The sequence below is a fragment of the Schistocerca cancellata genome, chromosome 6 (genome assembly GCF_023864275.1).
Source record: "Schistocerca cancellata isolate TAMUIC-IGC-003103 chromosome 6, iqSchCanc2.1, whole genome shotgun sequence".
In the NCBI taxonomy this organism is placed as follows: Eukaryota; Metazoa; Arthropoda; class Insecta; order Orthoptera; family Acrididae; genus Schistocerca; species Schistocerca cancellata.
This window is the reverse complement of record NC_064631.1, coordinates 64,477,622-64,498,452: the sequence shown is the minus strand read 5'-3', so window position 1 is coordinate 64,498,452 and position 20,831 is coordinate 64,477,622.

Below are 20,831 nucleotides of genomic sequence, written 5' to 3'. Positions count from 1 at the left end.
CATTGTACAGATCACCATATTGCACTGACAATTAAACCCTGCAAAGAAGCCTACAGATCATCAAATACGGAAAGACTCTTACTCAATTACACTGCTCTCTCACTGTGCACAGGAGCTTGAATACTAGAGCCCGAAACAGATCTCCAACCCAGCAATATATCACTGCATACTGTGTCTATGTAGTAAATGTACAATTCGCATCTGGCTGCCATACAAAATCAGCCCTTTCACATCACTTGTTCATTTACCATGAAGACAGACAGGACTGTATACTCTCCTCGCAACAGTAGATATTTGCCTGCGAGGTCGATGTTCATTCACCCCCGATGGGTGACCAGAACACCCTCAGTGAACCAAAGTCACTCTCAAACTTGTTCTACAAATTCAGGCTCGTTCCCCCACAGCACAAACGAGTTACTGTTTCTGGTCCAGACCTGCTTACTTGCTTGCTTTTCTACACCCATCTCCGGACTCTGGGATTACAAGAACACATGCATTTTTTCATAATATTATACCATTTTCGTGGAACTTTTCGATATGAAGCACACAGTAATATCCTACCGATCGCTCACACAAGATAATTCCGAAGATATAGGCTGGAAATTATTTCTCTACTAAGCCAAAACTTTAGCTAGGTGAGGAATGCTGTAAACCACTGACTAACCAGAAACTTGTCACGCCTGCAAACACATTTTCACGGAAATCCGAAAAGAAACAGAGAAAATAGATATTTCCACTCGCAAATACCGTTGTCAGTGATGTAGCAGTTTCCAAATCGCGTACATGATTGCAATATGAGGAATCAATATGAGGAATCAATCAAATTGGCACATGGAGCCATAAGCTATTCCGTCAATGTGACAGATCAGTTTAAATGTAGAGGTCATCAATCACTTTCGGATAGCCATTTGGAAACTCTACACAATGCCGCCAAAGTCTTCCAGTTTCCTTATGTTGTTACTGTCTTTTATTTAAAATAGTCCAATGTGTGCTGCGTCTTATGGTAGGTGCAGTAATAAAATGATTTACACTGTGCAACGTCTAGTTTTCTGCGAGAAGCAGTGGATCAGAATGTGTTAATGTCAGTTTAGAATCCGACACAGACCTCGAAGAAGTGTCAGAAAAAAATAAAATGTATGGCAGTGTACAAAGCGTGTTACAGCAGAAAGAAAACGATGTTTCAAACAATGTCACAGGGTAATAGGGAGTGACATACAGTATAGACAATGTGATACTGTCATCCTCCTACAGTATAGCCGATGAAACTTTTAATTGGTCTTTGCAGTGGCTCGATACCTGTATATTTAATAGGATCATCACATGTGCCCAAAGCTGGCACACATGCGGTATTTCATTTCGATATAGGGGAGGAGAGATGTGCGGTAAAAATCTCTATCGGATGAAGTCAACGGAGCATTTATAGTTCGCAATTTTTCTCTGGTGGATGGAACAGAACAACGATTGTAGAATGTTGTGGTGATAGACGTGAATGGGCCCTGAGGGATGTAGATTTGTAGTACCTGCTCGTAGTTTGGAGAAGCACCACAACACAGTAGCAAAATCCACATACTTCCCTCAGTTGCCGTACTGTCTTTTATACTACCTCATGTTGCAGGAGCAGGCTTCGTTTCTGTTGAATGCTCAAAGCACAGTTTTGTCACAGTAACTCAGCTTCACCTGTTTCTACATGGGCTGTAGAAGGTGGTAGATATAGCTTTCTCCGACTTCTGCTCAGTTCCGACTTGGAACAATCACATGCACAAAGCCGCAGAGACAGTAGCATCAAGTCTGAGGGGTAGTTGCAAGATGCATAGCGGATACCTAAAACCATGTTGTAATTTTACTGTAGCAGATATATTCGAGAAAGGTGGTTCGTTTCGAGGTATGAGATTGATTGTAATCATTAGAGGAATTCTCCATATTGTCCAACGCAGGAATGGCGTTGAATGGAAAGACTTGATTCAAAATCATAGACGTCATTTCTAGCAGATAGCCTAAAACTAGAGATCTGGAAATCTAGTGTACATTTCTTATGACCTTAATCAGCACACCATCTACTACTGTTTGTGATCCTTCTCAATCAGTCATCGCCTACAACTCAGTGGATATATCGAAGAACCTCTGACATGATATCGAGACAGAATACGTCACAAATACTGGGGAAATATCTAGTGGCGGTGGCGTGGGCGGGTTTCAAACAGCGGTTTCATACCACATTCCTTAGCCGAATCACTTTCAAAATTCAGCAATTTTATGATGAAGTTGCATCATGGGCTACGTGTAACTGGACTGCTGGTCTTATAATATGCACTACTACGATCACTGTCTCGGTATTTGTCTGGAAAAATCACGTGATTCGTAGGTAATGCCATATGTGGATTTATATAGCCGGTATAGCTTTTAACATGGGTACTTGTGTGCACATGTAGAACCAAGACCGCTTGTGACAGTAACATACAGTAGCTGATGGGATCGGGTTTTTTAACATCTGACTGTTTACAAGACTATTAAACATTTCTTCCTAAGACAGGGTGGTGGCATTCGCAAGAAAAACTTATGACATATGTCCACCCATAGTTAATTTTCTGTCAGTATCATTTCGTATCGCCAGCGATCAGTTATTGACGAAGTATTATGTTTGGTAGTAGGGGGTGTGTTATAGGTTTGCCTTGAGCATCAGGCTTGTAAAGTTTCTACTTGTGTTACAACATGTGCAAAGGAAGTGACTATGTCCATTCGTAAGGAAGGAATGGATTTGACGTCGAGTACTGTGATAGCAAAGGGAAGAGTACTGGTATGTTAGTCATAAGAATGGTACTGATATTTCTATTTCCAGAACCACAGCTATCAACAGGGTGTATTTTCGATTCTTCACTCATTGTCGAATGTTGTTCAAGTGAGAGCGCGATCATAACATTTAGTTGCAAGTACAGGGATAAGATGTGATATGTGATAGATTTCTCAGGATGATGATTTTACTCGTGTGTGCTCGGCGTGCAGTGCCGGAGACCTGTGTAGGGAAGATTCACGTTTTCCATTAATTGTAGGAGCTGTCAGAATGGAGAGGCCTGCTGGAGTGTAGGAATCTAAATGGCATAACCGTATTGTCCTCTAGACGACCGAATAGCTAACTGATACTTGGTACGTGTTGGATAGCTTCCGTGATCACATGGAAATTTGACAAGATTAAATATGTCCTCCTTGCTCCATCCGCCATGGGTTATTTTTCTGCCTAGGAACGAGTTTTTCGCTGCTCTCGTTTATGTTACTTCATATTACTTTTCTCTTTTTTCAGGTTACTGTCAATCCATATTCTGTACACATTAGACTTAATTCCATTCATCAGATCTTATAAATATTCACTTTCACTCATGGAATTAATGTCTCAAAGGCTTTACCATACAATCAGGTGCTCAAGATGTGCACTTTCAGAAATTCCTCCGTCAAATTGAGGCCAAGGTTTGCTACTAGTGGGCTTCTGTTGTCCACCAATGCCCTCTTTGCCTGTACTAGTCTCTTTTTATGTTCTGATTTACTTCGTCCGGCATGCGTTACTGTACTTCCAAGGTAGCACAATTCCTTCACTTCGCCGTCACCTATTTTTATGTTAGTTTTGTAGCTAATTTGATTTCTGGCACATCTATTTATTTTCGTCTTTGTTAACTTTATTATCAATGCACACTGCGCGTGCATTGGCTGAGAATTCCGTTGAGAATATCTCGTAATTCTTCTTCACTTTCTCTAAGAATGGGAATTTCATCAACATTCCTTATCACCGATTTCTTTCATCCTGAATTTTAATCCCAGTTCTCAACCTATATTTTACTTCTCTCATGCCTTCTTCGATCCACGGATCGACCAGCAGGGGGGAACAACAGCATCCCTGTCTTAAAGAATTCTTATTATTCCGTTCTTATTGTTCAAATGGTTCGAATGGCTCTGGGTCACTATGGGGCTTAACATTTCAGGTCATCAGTCCCGTAGAACTTAGAACTAGTTAAACCTAACTAATCTATGGATATCACACTCACTCATGCCCGAGGCAGGATTCGAACCTGCGACCGTAGCGGTTGCGCGGTTCCAAACTGAAGCGCCTAGAACTGCTCGTCCACACCGGCTGGCTTGTTATTGTTCCTTCTAGTTTCTTACACATGTTGCTTACTCTTAGTTTGTTGAGAATTTCGAACATCTTGCGCCATTTTTCACTATCGAACGGTTTTTCTAGGTAGACAGATCCTATGAAGGTGCCTAGATTTTTCTTAAGATTTGCTGGTAGTAAGTTCCTATGGGACCAAACTCTAACCTAAACTGACTTACGCTATGGACAACACACACACGCAAGCCCGAGGCAGGACTCGAACCTCTGTAGCTGTGCGAACCGTTGCGGCTACCCCGCGCTTTTATTTTCCTAAAGCCAAACTGATCGACATCGAACAGATCTTCAATTTTCAACTGTTCTGTAGATTATTCTTGGCAGCATCTTTAGTGCAACAGCTGCTGTACTGATTCTACACAAACTTGAATAGTGGTTTAGTTGCCATTGCCCCCTAAGTTTTTAGAGATTCCGAAGGAATGCTATCAATGCTTTCTGTCTTCAACGCTGTATTCGAAGATATTTTAAGCTGTGACTCTAATACAGGATCACCTGTATTATCCATGTTGTTTCCCACTTCTTGTTCTGTGCCTCAGTTAAGATGTACGATTACTGTGTACAGAATCGCCCGCTTTGGCCCTGTGTCCCTACAGTTTGCGTTGCAGGGTAGCGACGCGCGTTTTGCGGCAACTTGCACCTCCTCCCGGCAGGCTGTGCCGAGGGAGGCCTTCCTATTTACACGGCGTGTCCTGCCAACACCGACTCAAAGGAAGGCCTCGGCGCTTGTTGGTGACGTCACGTCAGCTAGGCACGGCGAACGCCAGGACAAAATGTTTGGTATTGTTTTGGATTCTGTAGTTTTATTTAGATGAAAGATTTTCTTAGTATCGTAAAGCTAAAAATGCAGATCATACTTCTGTATTACTGAATTCTGTCGAAACAAACGTAGATCAATATGAGAAGACGCTTTGCCCCATTGCAAGCTTCGGAAATTTTACATTCAAGTAACTATATTTACTTGATCCATTTTGTTATCGAAACGTACCCAAACCCCCTTACAATGAACTCGTTTCTTTTATTTATTTATTGATTGCGTCACTGGAAATGTGAACGAATTTACATGTGTAAATGTCCAACTGTTGCCAGTCATTAGATTACAGTCGTTTTCAACGAAAGGAATTATAAACAGGAAACAAAATAGCTTCATACATCGAAAATATTGCTGAGCTTAAACTTTTTTAAACATGCACATTAGAAACCCCTCTTGCAACTGAAAGGAGAAACTTTATAACATAAAAAAATTTTATTTGATAAAACAAGTATCTCTCTTTTGCTTCTTCTTCTGTCCCCCACCCCCTCCCCCAACGTGTACAATTGCAAGATATTTCATTAACATTCAGTGCTCCTCACCCCATAGTCAACCAAGATACCTAAAGAAGAGCACCAATATGTTCACAGTTTCTTGTAAAAGCAACCCAGTACAAACATAACTTCCTCAGATTTACAAATAAGGTAAAGAAGCACGAATTTTGTTGCTGCTGGACCATAAAGTTGTTTTTGTATGTCAATCCTTAAAACAGGTGGAAATTTAAGTTCAGGAGTACACTATTTGTTAAGAAGTGTATTGAACTGCACAATTAATTGATTGCAGAAATCTCTCAGAACAATGTGTGTTGGTCAACTACCGCCAATAGTTTCACCTTTTCCTGTGTCAGGGAGGGATACATCACCATTATGTGTATGCCTGCAACAGACCTGGCGTTCGCCGTACCTAGCTGGCGTGACGTCACGAACAAGCGCCGAGGCCTTCCTTTGAGTCGGTGTTGGTCCTGCCGAGACAGCAGCGGGGGGCGGCAGGGCGCCGCTTGCTGGTCACGTGCTGGGACAATGGGCCGCCCTTCCCCCTCCCCCACCCCGCATCGCTATGGAAATGCGCCTCTGCCGGACAGCGGCTGGCGGTAAAAGTCCGCCGCCCAACTTTACGCCTCCCCTAAAAACTCTGGATTTATTGTTTTCCTGCTGCTCCGAGGCGGAAGCGGGCGCTGCTGTCAATAGCCGTAACCCTCGAGCCTCGCCCCCAACAACTCATTCTGTCCACGCATCCACTGTCACTGTCAACAGACGCTTATCACGTGTCTGGCTCCATGAGCGCTTCTCAGTGCAATACGCGTAATCCTTGTTGTCTATCTTTAATGACTTTAAGAACACGTTTAATAACGGCGAAGAAAAGATGACACATAACGCCCTGAACCTATTCCCATGAGAAATAACGGAACAGTGCACTGTTTCCTATCTTTGGTGGCACGGTTGGTACTAAAACTATATTAAAAAATTATCTCCTCACAGAAAATGGCTTTTCTCAATTTACAAACCACCTGTGACGAAGGTACATCATTCTACCTCTACTTTCTCTTACTAAATGCCTTCTAAGAGAAAAGGGCAAAGAGAGAAGGGAGCCCGTGAAAAATTTGAACACGCCATACTGAAAATTATAGTTTTTGTAAATGCTACAAGCCTTCACCAGAGAAAAAGAGAATCAAAGCATTTGTGATATGGTCCTACGGCAGGATTATCAAATTAAGTGGATGAGAAGTGAGAAGCTTCTCAACGGAATCGTCAAGTAAAAGAACATGTGGAAATACAAACTAGGATAAGGAACAAGAATAACAGTACATTTTGAAGACTTTGGTTCATAACTTCCATGGTACTAGAGGAAAATGTAGAGACAAATTATTACAGGGAAAGTCAGACATTAAAATTTACACACTAAATACCGGAACACACTCTTTCGGTATATGAAAGCAGAAGGAGTAAAGTTGAGGAAGCGGAAAGTTATCTATAATTTGTACAGAAACCAGTATGCATTCGTAGGAACCGAAGGGTATAGCAGGGAATCAGTACCTGAGAAAGGAGTGGGACGGGGTTGAAGCCTCTATGTTACGTTATTAAATCCATACATTCATCAAACAGCAAAGGAAGACACAATGGAGAAATTTGGTGAGGGAATTAATGTTCAGGGAGAAGGAACAGAAAATTTGAAGGTTTACTGGTGACGTAATTTTGCCAGAGGCAGCAAGGGGCTTGGAAGATCGGTCGAACGTAAAGGAGAGTGATTTGACAAAAGATTTAAGATCAATACAAGTAAAACAATTGCGGTGGAATGTTATCGAAATAAACATGGTGATGCTGATACAATTAGATCATAAAGTGTGATGATCTATGGAATTTGGCAGTTTGACCAGCAAAATAATTAACAATGGGCGTATCTGGCTAACCTGTTTGCCTGGAGAGGTGTACATCATACTCGTCTACGAGTGCATAAAATTTGCATATCTCAGGGAACGGATATTTTGACGCTTGTGCTCTCACTCCGGTACATGTGTTGTAGAAAATACATGAGCAAGGGGTGAAGCGGATAATAACAAACCCGCGGAAGCACAGCTCACCACTGGAGAACAAACAACCTACCAGGCCTGATCAGACTAACCTGGGAGCCCGTGGAGTACTATGACATCGCAGCCCAATCATAACAGAACCCCTCTCATCTTTCACTCGTGGAATATGAACTCAGATAGAAGTTGGAATCAGAGTGAAGCAAGACACATCGGACAAAATTATTCTTCCATTGCTCCATACACTAGGTTTTATAGTTTCGGCATTATGTTTTCCTGTTACGTTTGCTTTACTGATAAGTGTGAAAGGTGGACATTGGAATGAACATTTATTTGCGGATAGTTTCAGAATGAGTGGAAATTTTATGTTGTGGGAGTGAAGCAGTCGCGTGTGACATCTCTGGGATAGTTGACTTACGGCAGTGAGAATAGTATAACTTGTGAATCTTTGGCTCAGTTGAAGAGCGGAGAGTAGTCGGGTGTCGGACATGGAGTTAGCTGGCAGAACTTTGAGCGTAGTGCATATTGGAGCAAGACTTACTGAAGAAAATTGTTAGGAATTATTAATGTGATGGAAGGACTTACAGACGCGACGTTTATGGAACAGAGAGAATGGATTTGCATAATAAATATTTTTTAAGGTAATAATTTTTCTGGCGCGTGCTGATAATGTCAGCGATTCTTGCAACATAACAGTCCACATCCCAACCTCAGCTTAAGTCATTTCAGTTTAATTCATTTCAGCTCGCTAATCGTGAAAGCATCGCCTTGTAAGACTTTTGTAAAGAACGTGAAGTTTTTGGTTTTCTGGTCTTATGCTCTTGTGAAATAAGAGTTTAGCATACAGCATTGTCGTTATAATAAGCGGATTACTATTTTCGTTTCAAGTAAGAAGTTTTTTTTAGTATGAGAAAATCATCCCAATCTTTCTCCCAGTAGTTTAGTAGTGGCCCGATTTCTTCATGCTGTACTGTTACTGCTGATTTTTCTGTAATTTTGCAAGTGAGATTCTTTTCATATTTTGCCGGTTCTTTCATTTCTCATATCACGTTGCCATTGCTCAAATTATAAGCATTTTCCTTGTAATTCAGATTTTTAATGGGCCAGTGAACAGTGTGTGTTTAATAGTGTTGCTACGTAATTTCAGTGTTTCAATTATTTTGGGCAGTGCACAGTTTGATTGTGGTACTGGTTTTTGTGCAACAGTTTTGAATTAATTTCCTGCACACTGAACACCAGTTAGTTTTGTCTTTATGTGAATGCCTGCACTGAGACGCGCTGTTCGCAACAGCAAATTCAATTCAACCCTTTTATGACAGAGGACAGTACATTCAGTTTCGAGTAGAAAGCAGGCAAACATTTTAATACTCATGAATGAACGAACGACCGAGTCAGAGCAAATAGCTTTCATTTGACTTCCGCTGCAGCTGGCACTTTTGAAGGGCAGTCAGATACTATTTTTCTTTTGCTGCAGCACATAGCACAGCGCATGTTTACGTAGTAATAATTTCATGTTTCTTCACCTGGAGTAGAATAAAATTCCGAAGAGAGGGACAGTTGTCAAACCGAACAGGAATCGTTAGACGATTTTTAATACAGAAACCGGACTACAAACAGTGAATAACACAGATATGGATATGCAGTTGAATAACACAGATACATGTTCAGAATAGTTTCCGACAGATTGGACCCTGCCACTACGTCGAACAACACGAATTCAGATGGAAGCGCATGTTTCAAACGCTACTCGAACAGCTTAAGCAGTCGCAACTGCTACCACAGCGAACAAGCGAACAGATGAAACAGACGCAGGGAAAAAAAATGCACAGTTCCAATAGCTGAGAGAAGACGGTAAGCAGTCACAAGAACAAACTAACGTGCAGTTTAAATAGACACAAGAAAAGATACAAAGCTTATCAGGCGAACTCCCGGAAGAAATAAAGAAACATTTCCAGCTAATGTTTGACAGTATTACTAACCGATTACAAGTTTTACATACCGACAATGAGACTATTAAAAACGCACAAAAAGCCGACCGCACAGAAATAATGGCAAGAATTAGCGAGGTCTTCTCCAACGAAGTAGTTACTGAGCTAAAAGAGCAGTCCGCATTATTACAAGATAATGTCAAAGGAATTAGCAAAAAATTCGGAACCTTAGACTTACAACCAGAAGTATGGAAGGAACAAATAAGTAACATCTCCGAATGAATAGATGAACTGTGCACAAAATGGTGAATTTGCCTGCCAACAACACCCGAGATTCCGATTACACACTGCCCGTGCACTACGCAGACATAGTCGAATATAAATGTTTGAAATATTTAAGAGAAAATCAGATGTTGTTGTTGTTGTGGTTATCAGTCCTGAGACTGGTTTGATGCCGCTCTCCATGCTACTCTATCCTGTGCAAGCCTCTTCATCTCCCAGTACGTACTGCAGCCTACATCCTTCTGAATCTGCTTAGTGTATTCATCTCTTGGTCTCCCTCTACGATTTTTACCCTCCATGCTGCCCTCAAAAACTAAATTGGTGATCCCTTGATGCCTCAGAACATGTCCTACCAACCGATCCCTTCTTCTAGTCAAGTTGTGCCACAGACTCCTCTTCTCCCCAATTCTATTCAATACCTCCTCATTAGTTATGCAATCTACCCATCTAATCTTCAGCATTCTTCTGTAGCACCACATTTCGAAAGCTTCTATTCTCTTCTTCTCTAAACTATTTATCGTCCATGTTTCACTTCCATACATGGCTACACTCCATATAATTACTTTCAGAAACGACTTCCTGACACTTAAATTAATACTCGATGTTAACAAATTTCTCTTCTTCAGAAACGCTTTCCTTGCCATTGCCAGTCTACATTCTATATCCTCTCCACTTCGACCATCATCAGTTATTTTTCTCCCCAAACAGCAAAACTCCTTTACTACTTTAAGTGTCTCATTTCCTAATCTAATTCCCGCAGCATCACCCGACTTAATTCGACTACATTCCATTATCCTCGTTTTGCTTTTGTTGATGTTCATCTTATACCCTCCTTTCAAGACACAGTCCATTCCGTTCAACTGCTCTTCTAAGTCCTTTGCTGTCTCTGACAGAATTACAATGTCATCGGCGAACCTCAAAGTTTTTATTTCTTCTCCATGGATTTTAATACCTACTCCGAACATTTCTTTCGTTTCCTTTACTGCTTTCTCAATATACAGATTGAATAACGTCGGGGATAGGCTGCAACCCTGTCTCACTCCCTTCCCAACCACTGCTTCCCTTTAATGTCCCTCGACTCTTATAACTGCCGTCTGGTTTCTGTACAAATTGTAAATAGCCTTTCGCTCCCTGTATTTTGCCCCTGCCACCTTCAGAATTTGAAAGGGAGTATTCAAGTCAATATTGTCAAAAGCTTTCTCTAAGTCTACAAATGCTAGAAACGTAGGTTTGCCTTTCCTTAATCTTTCTTCTAAGATAAGGCGAAAGGTAAGTATTGCCTCACGTGTTCCAACATTTCTACGACATCCAAACTGATCTTCCCCTAGGTCGGATTCTACCAGTTTTTCCATTCGTCTGCAAAGAATTCGCGTTAGTATTTTGCATCCGTGACTTTTTAAACTGATAGTTCGGTAACTTTCACATCTGTCAACACCTGCTTACTTTGGGATTGGAATTATTATATTCTTCTTGAAGTCTGAGGGAATTTCGTCTGTCTCATACATCTTGCTCACCAGATGGTAGAGTTGTGTGAGGACTGGCTCTCCCAAGGCTGTCAGTAGTTCTAATGGAATGTTGTCTACTCCAGAGGCCTTGTTTCGACTTAGGTATTTCAGTGCTCTACCAACTCTTCACGCAGTACCATATCTCCCATTTCATCTTCATCTTCCTCCTCTTCGATTTCCATAATATTGTCCTCAAGAACAACGGATAAATCGGATAAAAATCAATAAACAACAAAAGAATGACATGGTAACGGTACAGTCACAACTTACACGCATTTTAGAAAAAAACTGAATAATAATAATAACCGACGCCCAGAGTTTATACCTCGTAATACAAGTCTTCACTGTAAAAACCTAGACACCAGTAGTAACTTACGGAGTTTTGGAGATTACCAACGTGGACCGTCGAGACGTGATAGCGAACAGAGCTCTTGGCGCTACCGCGAAATCGCCGCGCCAAGGCGCAAAGACACGTTTGATTATAGATACTTCCTCACTGTACGAAAGTTCAAAGTTTTTTGAAATTTCACTGACAAAATTCATCCTAAGGCATGGATTTATCAATTTATCTATGCTTTACCACCAAACTGAGCCCTTGAACACAAGCTAGATTTCATGAACGGATACCTAGAAAATAAACCAGCAGTCAGAATGTGGTCGATTATAAGGGACTCTAAATCAAAAGAGGACTTTTACAAGGTATTTTTAACTGCACACTGGTCTCCATCAAAGCAGGATACAATGAAACACAGTATAATCATGTTGAACAGCTTTGAACAATCGGAATTCTCAAGTCCAGTACAGTATATCGACGACATGATACAGAGGAACGAATACGTGTACCATCTGTCCAGACCCTCACGAAATTAGATACCGATTTACGTCAAATAATCTTTGAAAACATGTGTAAGGATGATTTAGAATAATTTTTGAGTCTTTTGCAAGAGCTCGAGTTAGGTAGTGATCGTGTTCTAACAGGAAAATCAGCTGATGTCAAGTTTGATAGTTACGATTGCTCGTTCTCACGACATGACAATGGGAACAACGGTAGATCATGTAACAAATTTCATGGTAAAAACAATCACAAACGCGATCGTAGGCACCATACTTACGACGCGTTAGTCTGGCACCAAAACAACTACAAAAACAGGGCGATTTCAGAAGCCACGATTCGAATTCTTATTCCGGAAATAAACATCGTTTTGGAGACACTCATAAATAAAAAACAACCACAATAATAATCACGGACATTCGTGTAATCATCAATGTAATGAGTGGGGTGAAACTAACACCTTGCATAACCGTGGAAATTCAGGCAACAACAAATATCAGACTAACAGTCAGCAAAACAAGTCTATATGGCAGAACTCTGGTGAATCGTCACCACAACGGCAGGTAGAGATGGTTGAAGTTACATAATCGACACTTAATGACAGTCAACGATAGGGTAAAATGAATAAACGATGAATTCAGGTCCCGGCAGCTGAACCGGAAAGACAGCGAAGAGATAACTCTCTTGCCGTAACTATAAACTTTATGCAATTCGAAGATATTAGGGACATTCTGCTCCCAAGAAACCAAGTTGGATCAAAGCAAATTGCAATGTGTGCGAATAATAATTTTAGCGCAGTTTTGAACTCAGGTAGCACAATACCAGTTATCAGCGAGTCAGCATATATCAGCGAGTCAGCACATAATAAATGTACAATAACAATACTTTGCCCGACCCTCCCTCATTGGAAAATTGAAATACAAGGTGCCATTTAGGAAAGACCTGTTGATGTTAAACATGCGACCTTTCGGAGTTTTCTTGTCAGGGACATAGTTTTGCTATGGACTTCCTCAATGTGCCGTTACCCTCTACTCAAATAATTTGAGGTATCAATTTCTTTGATCATTATAAAGCAGTAATGAACTTTTATGATGCAGCAATTAATCTAACAATTTTGGATCAACATGTTGTTTTAAAATTTGAAGTTTGCTTAAGTTGACAAGAAAAAAATCAACAGCCTACGTTTCCTTTATAATGATTGTTTTCAACGCTCATCCGATTCTGTTGACAGTAAAACGGTATACCATTGTACAAACGACACTTACGATCAGGTAATCAATTTAAGTACACTGAGTCAGCAAAAGAGCGATGAAGCAGAGAATTGTGATGAACAAGGCAGGACTGATCTTAGCGAAATTTTACGAGAACATGCGGTAGTGTTAACACATAGATTTCATACGATCCAAAGATTTCAATGCCAGTTTCAGGTTAGAGAGCACAACAATTTCTGTGTACAGCCTTAAGTAATACCGGTTCATTTCCGGGAAAAGGTGAAAGCTGAGATACAGTCGATGTCAGAAAACTGTGTTATTGAGCCAGCTGTCAGCTCCTACAAAAGTCCATTGCGCATCGTTGAAAAAAAACATGGTTCAGTTAGGTTCGTCTTGGACTAGCGTCAGATGTATACACTCATTCTTCCGGAAACAGACAGGCCCCAAACACTTGACGAATGTTATAAAATTTCTATGGAATACAAGTTCAGTTATTGCTGACTGCAGCAAGTACACACCTTTTTTATGTTTTGGGACGTGTTCTGTAACTTTTCTTTTAAACATTGCATCAGCAGCATTTCTTCGTGGACTACACACTATTTTTCCAGACCATCTAATGAGACACATCACAGCGATGATAAGTATTTCGACAGCAGAACCAAGCTGGCCAGTAAATTACAAAATCTTAGACATTTTTTGGATCTCTTAGAAGATTCGAGCTTGACAGTAAACATAGGAAAATCACATTTTGGGAAGACGAGTGTAAAATTTCACCAGAAGGTATTGCACCCGAACCTGAAAAACTAGATGCAATCACAGCAGTCCCATAATCTACTACTGAACGACAAGCCATAAGCTTTTTAGAAGTAGTAAATTTTTACTGCAGATTTTTGAAATTGAAAATTTTGACTACCCCAACATTATGTCCTTTTACAGGCAAAAACACTGTTTGGTGCTGGAATCATCAAGTACAATTAGGGTTCGATACGCTGAAAGAGACAGTGCTAACCGCACCTATTTTAGCTCATCCTGCTCTCTCAAAAGATTTCTGCTTATCTTCACATTCTTCCAAAACAGGAGTCGGAGCTCATCTTTCCCAAGAGCACATTGAGAATGGAATCATTGTCCAAAAGAGTAATACGTTTGCCAGTTGAGTGTTCAGTGAATCAGGAAGAAATTACTCAATCACAGAAGTAGAGGCCTTAGTCATTGTTCTGGCGTTACGAAATTTATGTGCTATTTATATGGCAAGTATACAAAAGTTTATTCAGACAACAAAGCTTACAGATTCTAATGAGCGCCAACTTAAACCACGAAGGTTACGTCTTTGGGCACTGACTTTGCAGGAATATAATTTCATTATCTGTTACATTCCAGAAAAAGACTACATTATTGTTGATGCTTTATCTCATACTCCATTGGTTTAGCTGATAATAAAACACATACTTTACAGTACACAAGTCTTAGCTTGCTTTATCTACAAAGAAATAGCTTTCGAAAACTTTATCTCAAATTCATTACTCTACATAGCAGAAGAACAAAATAAAGATCCAGTTTGGAATGGCGTTAAAGGAAAATGGAAAGACAGGAGAAATGCAGCTATCAGATACTTTTATTTGGTCAGAAACGGTATCCTGTTCAAACGTAGTTCTGTAAATGGTACACTTTGGGTGGTAAATATTACAGAGGAATTTGTCAATAACCTGATATGGTACACGCACTTTAGCGCCGCGCATTTCGGACCATGGAAGTGTTTCTACAAATTACGGACCACGTGCCGTTTTAACACCATGGAGAAAAGCATACGAAAAGTACTTTGGAAGTGTAAACTCTGTCAAAAACCAAACATTTCACCATCTTACATTGTATCCCACTGTTTCCAGTCATACCATCCAAGCTAAAGGAATTAACAGGCATAGATTTATTAAGACCACTAGTTAGATCCAGAAATGGCTTTTCTTCTGTTTGCATCGCAGTGGTATTGACGTCTAAATTTGAATCATTCACCCCTTTACCTAAGACTACAGCTGAAACAGTGTCCATAGCTTTCACTGTGAAGTTTTAGGACATGTTGACAAGGTCATATCAGATAACGGTCCTTAGTTTCGATTCAATGTTTGGCTACGTGAATTAAATAGGTACAAGATCCAGTCAATATTTATTTCATTATAGTCTCCACATTCATATCCATCAGAACGTATAATGAAAGAGATTAAGAGGTTGTGTAGACTCTATTCCACAGACATCAGTTAGCTGGTACTGCAAAACTGAGGCTGTTATTCATACTTCATTTACTGCAAAGCGAGAACATGGTACATAATTTTGCCACGTATTGTATTCTCATGCAAATCAACAGCATTGTGTGCAGTTTTGGTATTCATACTTCTTATTTGAGTTGTTTTAAGTCTACATGCAACGCACTGTAGTTGTTTTTGTTGCGTCCATTGCCTCAGAATAATGACAGCTGACGCGTGAATGCACAGGTAGCGCCGGCCAGTGTGGCCGAGCAGTTCTAGGCGCTACAGTCTGGAATCGCGCGACCGCTACGGTCGCAGGTTAGAATCCTGCCTCGGGCATGGATGTGTATGATGTCCTTAGGTTAGTTAGGTTTAAGTAGTTTTAAGTTCTAGGGGACTGATGACCTCAGAAGCTAAGTCCCATAGTGCTCAGACCCATTTGAACTTTTTTATTTTATTTTATTTTTTTCGCAGGTAGCACGTTTCTTTCTGGTGACACAGCGCGATCTTTGCGTGCAGTGACTCTACAAACTGCGTCATTAATGTCAACTTTACTTTCTCTGTTTTCCAGATCACACCACGAATTTGATTTAACAATACTTGTACGTTTACTGACGTCAGTGCTCACAGTTTCGATTAATATTCTGGTAAATTTCTTTACTTTTTCCACAGTGTCTCTCAAATTGACTTGAATCAAAATTGCAAAGTTTACATTGCTCCTCAGGGACTAACACAATGCTGCTGCACTTACTTTGATTATTTGTAACTCAAAGTTCACTGACCTGACTTGTCGTCCCAACAGTTTAATTAGACTTATATTCTAATGGCCCAAAGTCAGCGTGAATTATCTTCGTACCATCTATACTAACAGATTCTATGTTTGCAATGGCAGTGTTAATATCACATAGTTTCTCATAAAATGAAGCAGGTTGTGTCAGCTGCTGTGTGTAGTCTGCGTTACAGATCTCACTGACATTACTTTGTAAATCAACAACACTGCCAATTTCAGAATCTAACTGATTACTACGAGCTGCATTGCTCATTACAGCTGTTTATTAGAAATGTTAGTTTGATTATTTATCTTATCATGCTTTTTATCCTGACATTAGGTGACATTTTCTATCTGCTCTTTCCTCTCTGGCGACAGATTTTGGTTTTGTTTTACTACACTATTATTTTACACACAACTGCTCTCATTTTGCAAAGTGTCAACAGACTCATCATCATGGCTTAATCTGTGTTACAATCCTCTCGGTTCATTTGAAATGTCGAAGTCACATTCTGCATCTCTGGCGTCATGATTCAAATCTTCAACACAGTCATTTGCTACAGACCCCGCAGTTCCGTGCACATTATCCCTAATTATACCACCTGTGGCTTGTAGCTGATGTACGTCACAAATATTACGGATTGGTAACTGCAGGTAAGTGCACAATGAAATGTGTCCGATGGGTCCATCGTTCGGTTTCGTCCCATATTGGATTTGTTGGGACACTTCAAGTAGGTTAATGTTTTTTTTTTTTAATTTCTGCAAACGCCAGCTACCTAGCAGTCGTAGTGTCAAAATTGCGTGGTGAAGATAAACGTTGCAGTTTCTGCTTGTAGCGCCAAGCGCCGGTTACGTCAGCACATCCCTTCACACGTCTCTGCCCACCGCACAGACCAGCCTTGTCACTTACAAGGGAACATCCCCATCGCACCCCCCTCAGATTTAGTTATAAGTTGGCACAGTGGATAGGCCTTGAAAAACTGAACACAGATCGATCGAGAAAACAGGATGAAGTTGTGTGGAACTACGAAAAAATAAGCAAAATATACAAACTGGGTCGTCCATGCGTAAGATAGGCAATATTAAGAGAATTGTATGTCGAGGAGCTGTGTGGTCCTGTGGTTAGCCTGAACAGCTGCGGAACGAGAGGTCCTTGGTTCAAATCTTCCCTCGACCGAAAATTTTAACTTTTTATTTTCAGTTTATGTGAAAAACTCTTATGTTTTAATCACTTTTTTGGAGTGATTATTACATCCACAAGAAAACCTAAATCGGGCAAGGTAGAAGAAACTTTTCACCCATTCGCCAAGTGTACTAGTTAGGTGGGTCGACAACATATTCCTGTCATGTGACGCACATCCTGTCACCAGTGTCATATACAAAATATCAGACGTGTTTTCCTGTGGAGGAATCGGTTGACCTATGACCTTGCGATCAAATGCTTTCGGTTCCCATTAGAGGGGCACGTCCTTTCATCAACTAATCACACGGTTTTGCGGTGCGGTCGCAAAACACAGACACTAAACTTATTACAGTGAACAGAGACGTCAATGAATGAACGGACAGATCATAACTTTGCGAAAATAAAGAAAGCAAAATTTTCAGTGGAGGTCAGATTTGAACCAAGGACCTCTCATTCCGCAGCTGTTCACGCTAACCACGGGACAACGGCGCTCCTCGCCTCACATCGCCCTTAATATTGCCTATGTTTCGCATGGACGACCCAGTTTGTATATTTTGCTTATTTTTTCATAGTTCCACACAACTTCTTCCTGTTTTCTCGATTGATCTGTGTTCAGTTTTTCAAGGCCTATCCATTGTGCCAACTTATAACTAAATCTGAGCGGGTTCGATGGGGATGTTCCCTTGTTAGATCTTTGTTCATCAGTTTCAGCAACTGTATGTGAAGAATGACGATTAGCACACTAGCTGCGTTAAAAGTTGTTTTTTAACGCAAGTGGTGTGTTATTTCTTCACATCGTATATCTTGTTATTCCATTCACATCGCCACCGCCGACTGCAGTCGGCCTTCTCCTTTGTGCCTTCTATACTTGCTTCACACAGTCAAAGAGAAAGACTGGACGTGATGAGAACTCAAAAGGTAGTAAGATCCCTTCAAACAGTGAAACCAAATTATGTTCTGCTACAATTTCAATTGTCATATCGATATCGATAGATCGTTATGTCAGAGAAGGGATTGTGCAGCGTTCATGCCCTGCTGTTATGAGCGATCCTGTCGGACAACTCAGATTTCTGTACCAGAAACCTCATACTAGCTGTTGTTATTACACCAGACGGCCACAGCCAGGGACGTTATGTGACTTCCGAAAATATCAGCCAAATGTTGATGTGCCAGCATGAGCTCCTACCACAAGCAGGTGGATAACAAACATCTTCAGTAATGTTTCCTTACAAAAGCAAAGTAGATGGTCTCAGTGATACCAACTTCTTGTTGCTGCACTGAAATGGTAATCATTTCTCTAACCAAACATGAAGCACACATGTCGCCAATTTTGCGTTTTCTGTATACCGTATTCATGATGTTTCAGTTTTAATTTGTATCTCTGTACTTATTGCTCCGACATTTAATCAAGCCTGTATGTTAATGACGAAAACGGTGAAGGTTCCATGCCCTCTTTTGCATGTCTCCTCTCATTCTCATCAATTTTATTAATGTTCTATGTCATTGCACGGTAGTAACAGACCGAATAAGGTTATTGTAATGAGAGTATTCGTACTGACAAGGGAACCTCCCCATCGCACCGCCATCAGATTTAGTTATAAGTTAGTACAGTGGATAGGCCTTGAAAAACTGAACACAGATCAATCGAGAAAGCAGGAAGAAGTTGTGTGGAAGTATGAAAAAAATAAACAAAATATACACACTGAGTAGTCTATGCAAAAGATATGCAACATCATGGAAAGCATAAACTCGCGAGCGCCGTGGTCTCGTGGTTAGCGTGAGCAACTGCAGTGCGAGAAATCCTTGGTTCAAGTCTTCCCTCGAGTGAAAAAATTAATTTTTTATTTTCAGACAGTTATTATACGTCCGTCCGTCCGATGCGATCACTTTTTTGGGAGTGATTATCACATCCACAAGAAAACCTAAATCGGGCAAGGCAGAAGAATCTTTTTACCCATTCGCCAAGTGTACAAGTTAGGCGGGTCGATAACATATGCCGTCATCAGTGTCGTATAGAATATAGCAGACATGTTTTCCTGTGGAGGAATCGGTTGACTTATGACCTTGCGATCAAAGTTTTTCGGTTCCCATTGGATAGGCACGTCCTTTCGTCTACTAATCGCACTGTTTAGCGGTGCGGTCGCAAAACACAGACACTAAACTTATTATAGTGAACAGAGACGTCAATGAACAAACGAACAGATAATAATTGTCTGAAAATAAAAAATTAAAGTTTTCACTGAATGGATGACTTGAACCAAGGACCCTCCGTTCCGCAGCTGCTCGCGCTAACCACGGGACCACGGCGCTCCTGCACGCAAGTTCTCCTTGATGTTGCTTATCTTTCGCATGGACTACTCAGTTTGCATATTTTGTTTGTTTTTTTCATTCTTCCACACAACTTCTTCCTGTTTTCTCGATTGATCTGTGTTCAGTTTTTCAAGCCCTATCCACTGTGCCAACTTATAACTAAATCTGGGGAGGGGGGGGGGGGTGAGATGGGAAGGTTCCCTTGTGAGAGCTCAAGAAATACATTTCACTTGGTTCCTAAACATGCTGGGCTACTTCCCTGCGTGGTCTGTGCGAGACAAGCATCGCAGAACGCGGCATACGGCACTTCCGGTTGGGGACTGCACTTCCCTGAATTCTGAGGGGTTCGTACAATAAGCTTAAGCGCCTGATGGAACGACTGACATCGGTCAAGTTTCTCCGTTTGTATGCAGGGCGAAACGACCTGCGATACGTCTGTCGCCGCAGTTTATGTGTTTACCGTTCCGGCGCGTCCGGAAGGAAGACTCCTGTCACCGACTGACTGCACTGTCGTCTTGATTCTGACCGTGCCCTGCTGGGCGCGACTGTCCGATGGTGTAGGCAGGTTGGTTTCGTAGCCGGTCAAACATCAAGTACATGCCCTCAGCTGAATAGCAGAGGCATGATTGGTCATCTTAAACTGAGGCTAGTTGACGTCATAAAACCCTGCTCGAAACTGGGGGGAACGGTCACTATTGGCGCGAATGATGTTCACAGACAGTGTGGGGGAATTTTGGAATCAGAACTGAATGCTCATTCGCGGTTTTCGAGGAGAGTAGGGAGTAGAGCAATGTTGGCTTCGCTCTTGCATTGCGCGGGCAGCGGATTCGGGATCTGATCTTCGTCGGAGCCAGACAGTCTTGCTACTTGCTCGCTCTTTTTCAGAAGAACTTAGAATTCTCGGACAGCCTTCGAGGCCAGGGTTGACACAGAGTTGCTGCACGGCACAAGTCGGCGCCTACATCATCACGACGCTGCCTACCGACGACGTGCTGGAGATTTCAGTATCTTGCGGCTCCGCCATTGTAGGACTTTATCAATTTTATACTGAATCCCTCAGCAGCACGAGCGCTCGCTTTGCTACTAGTC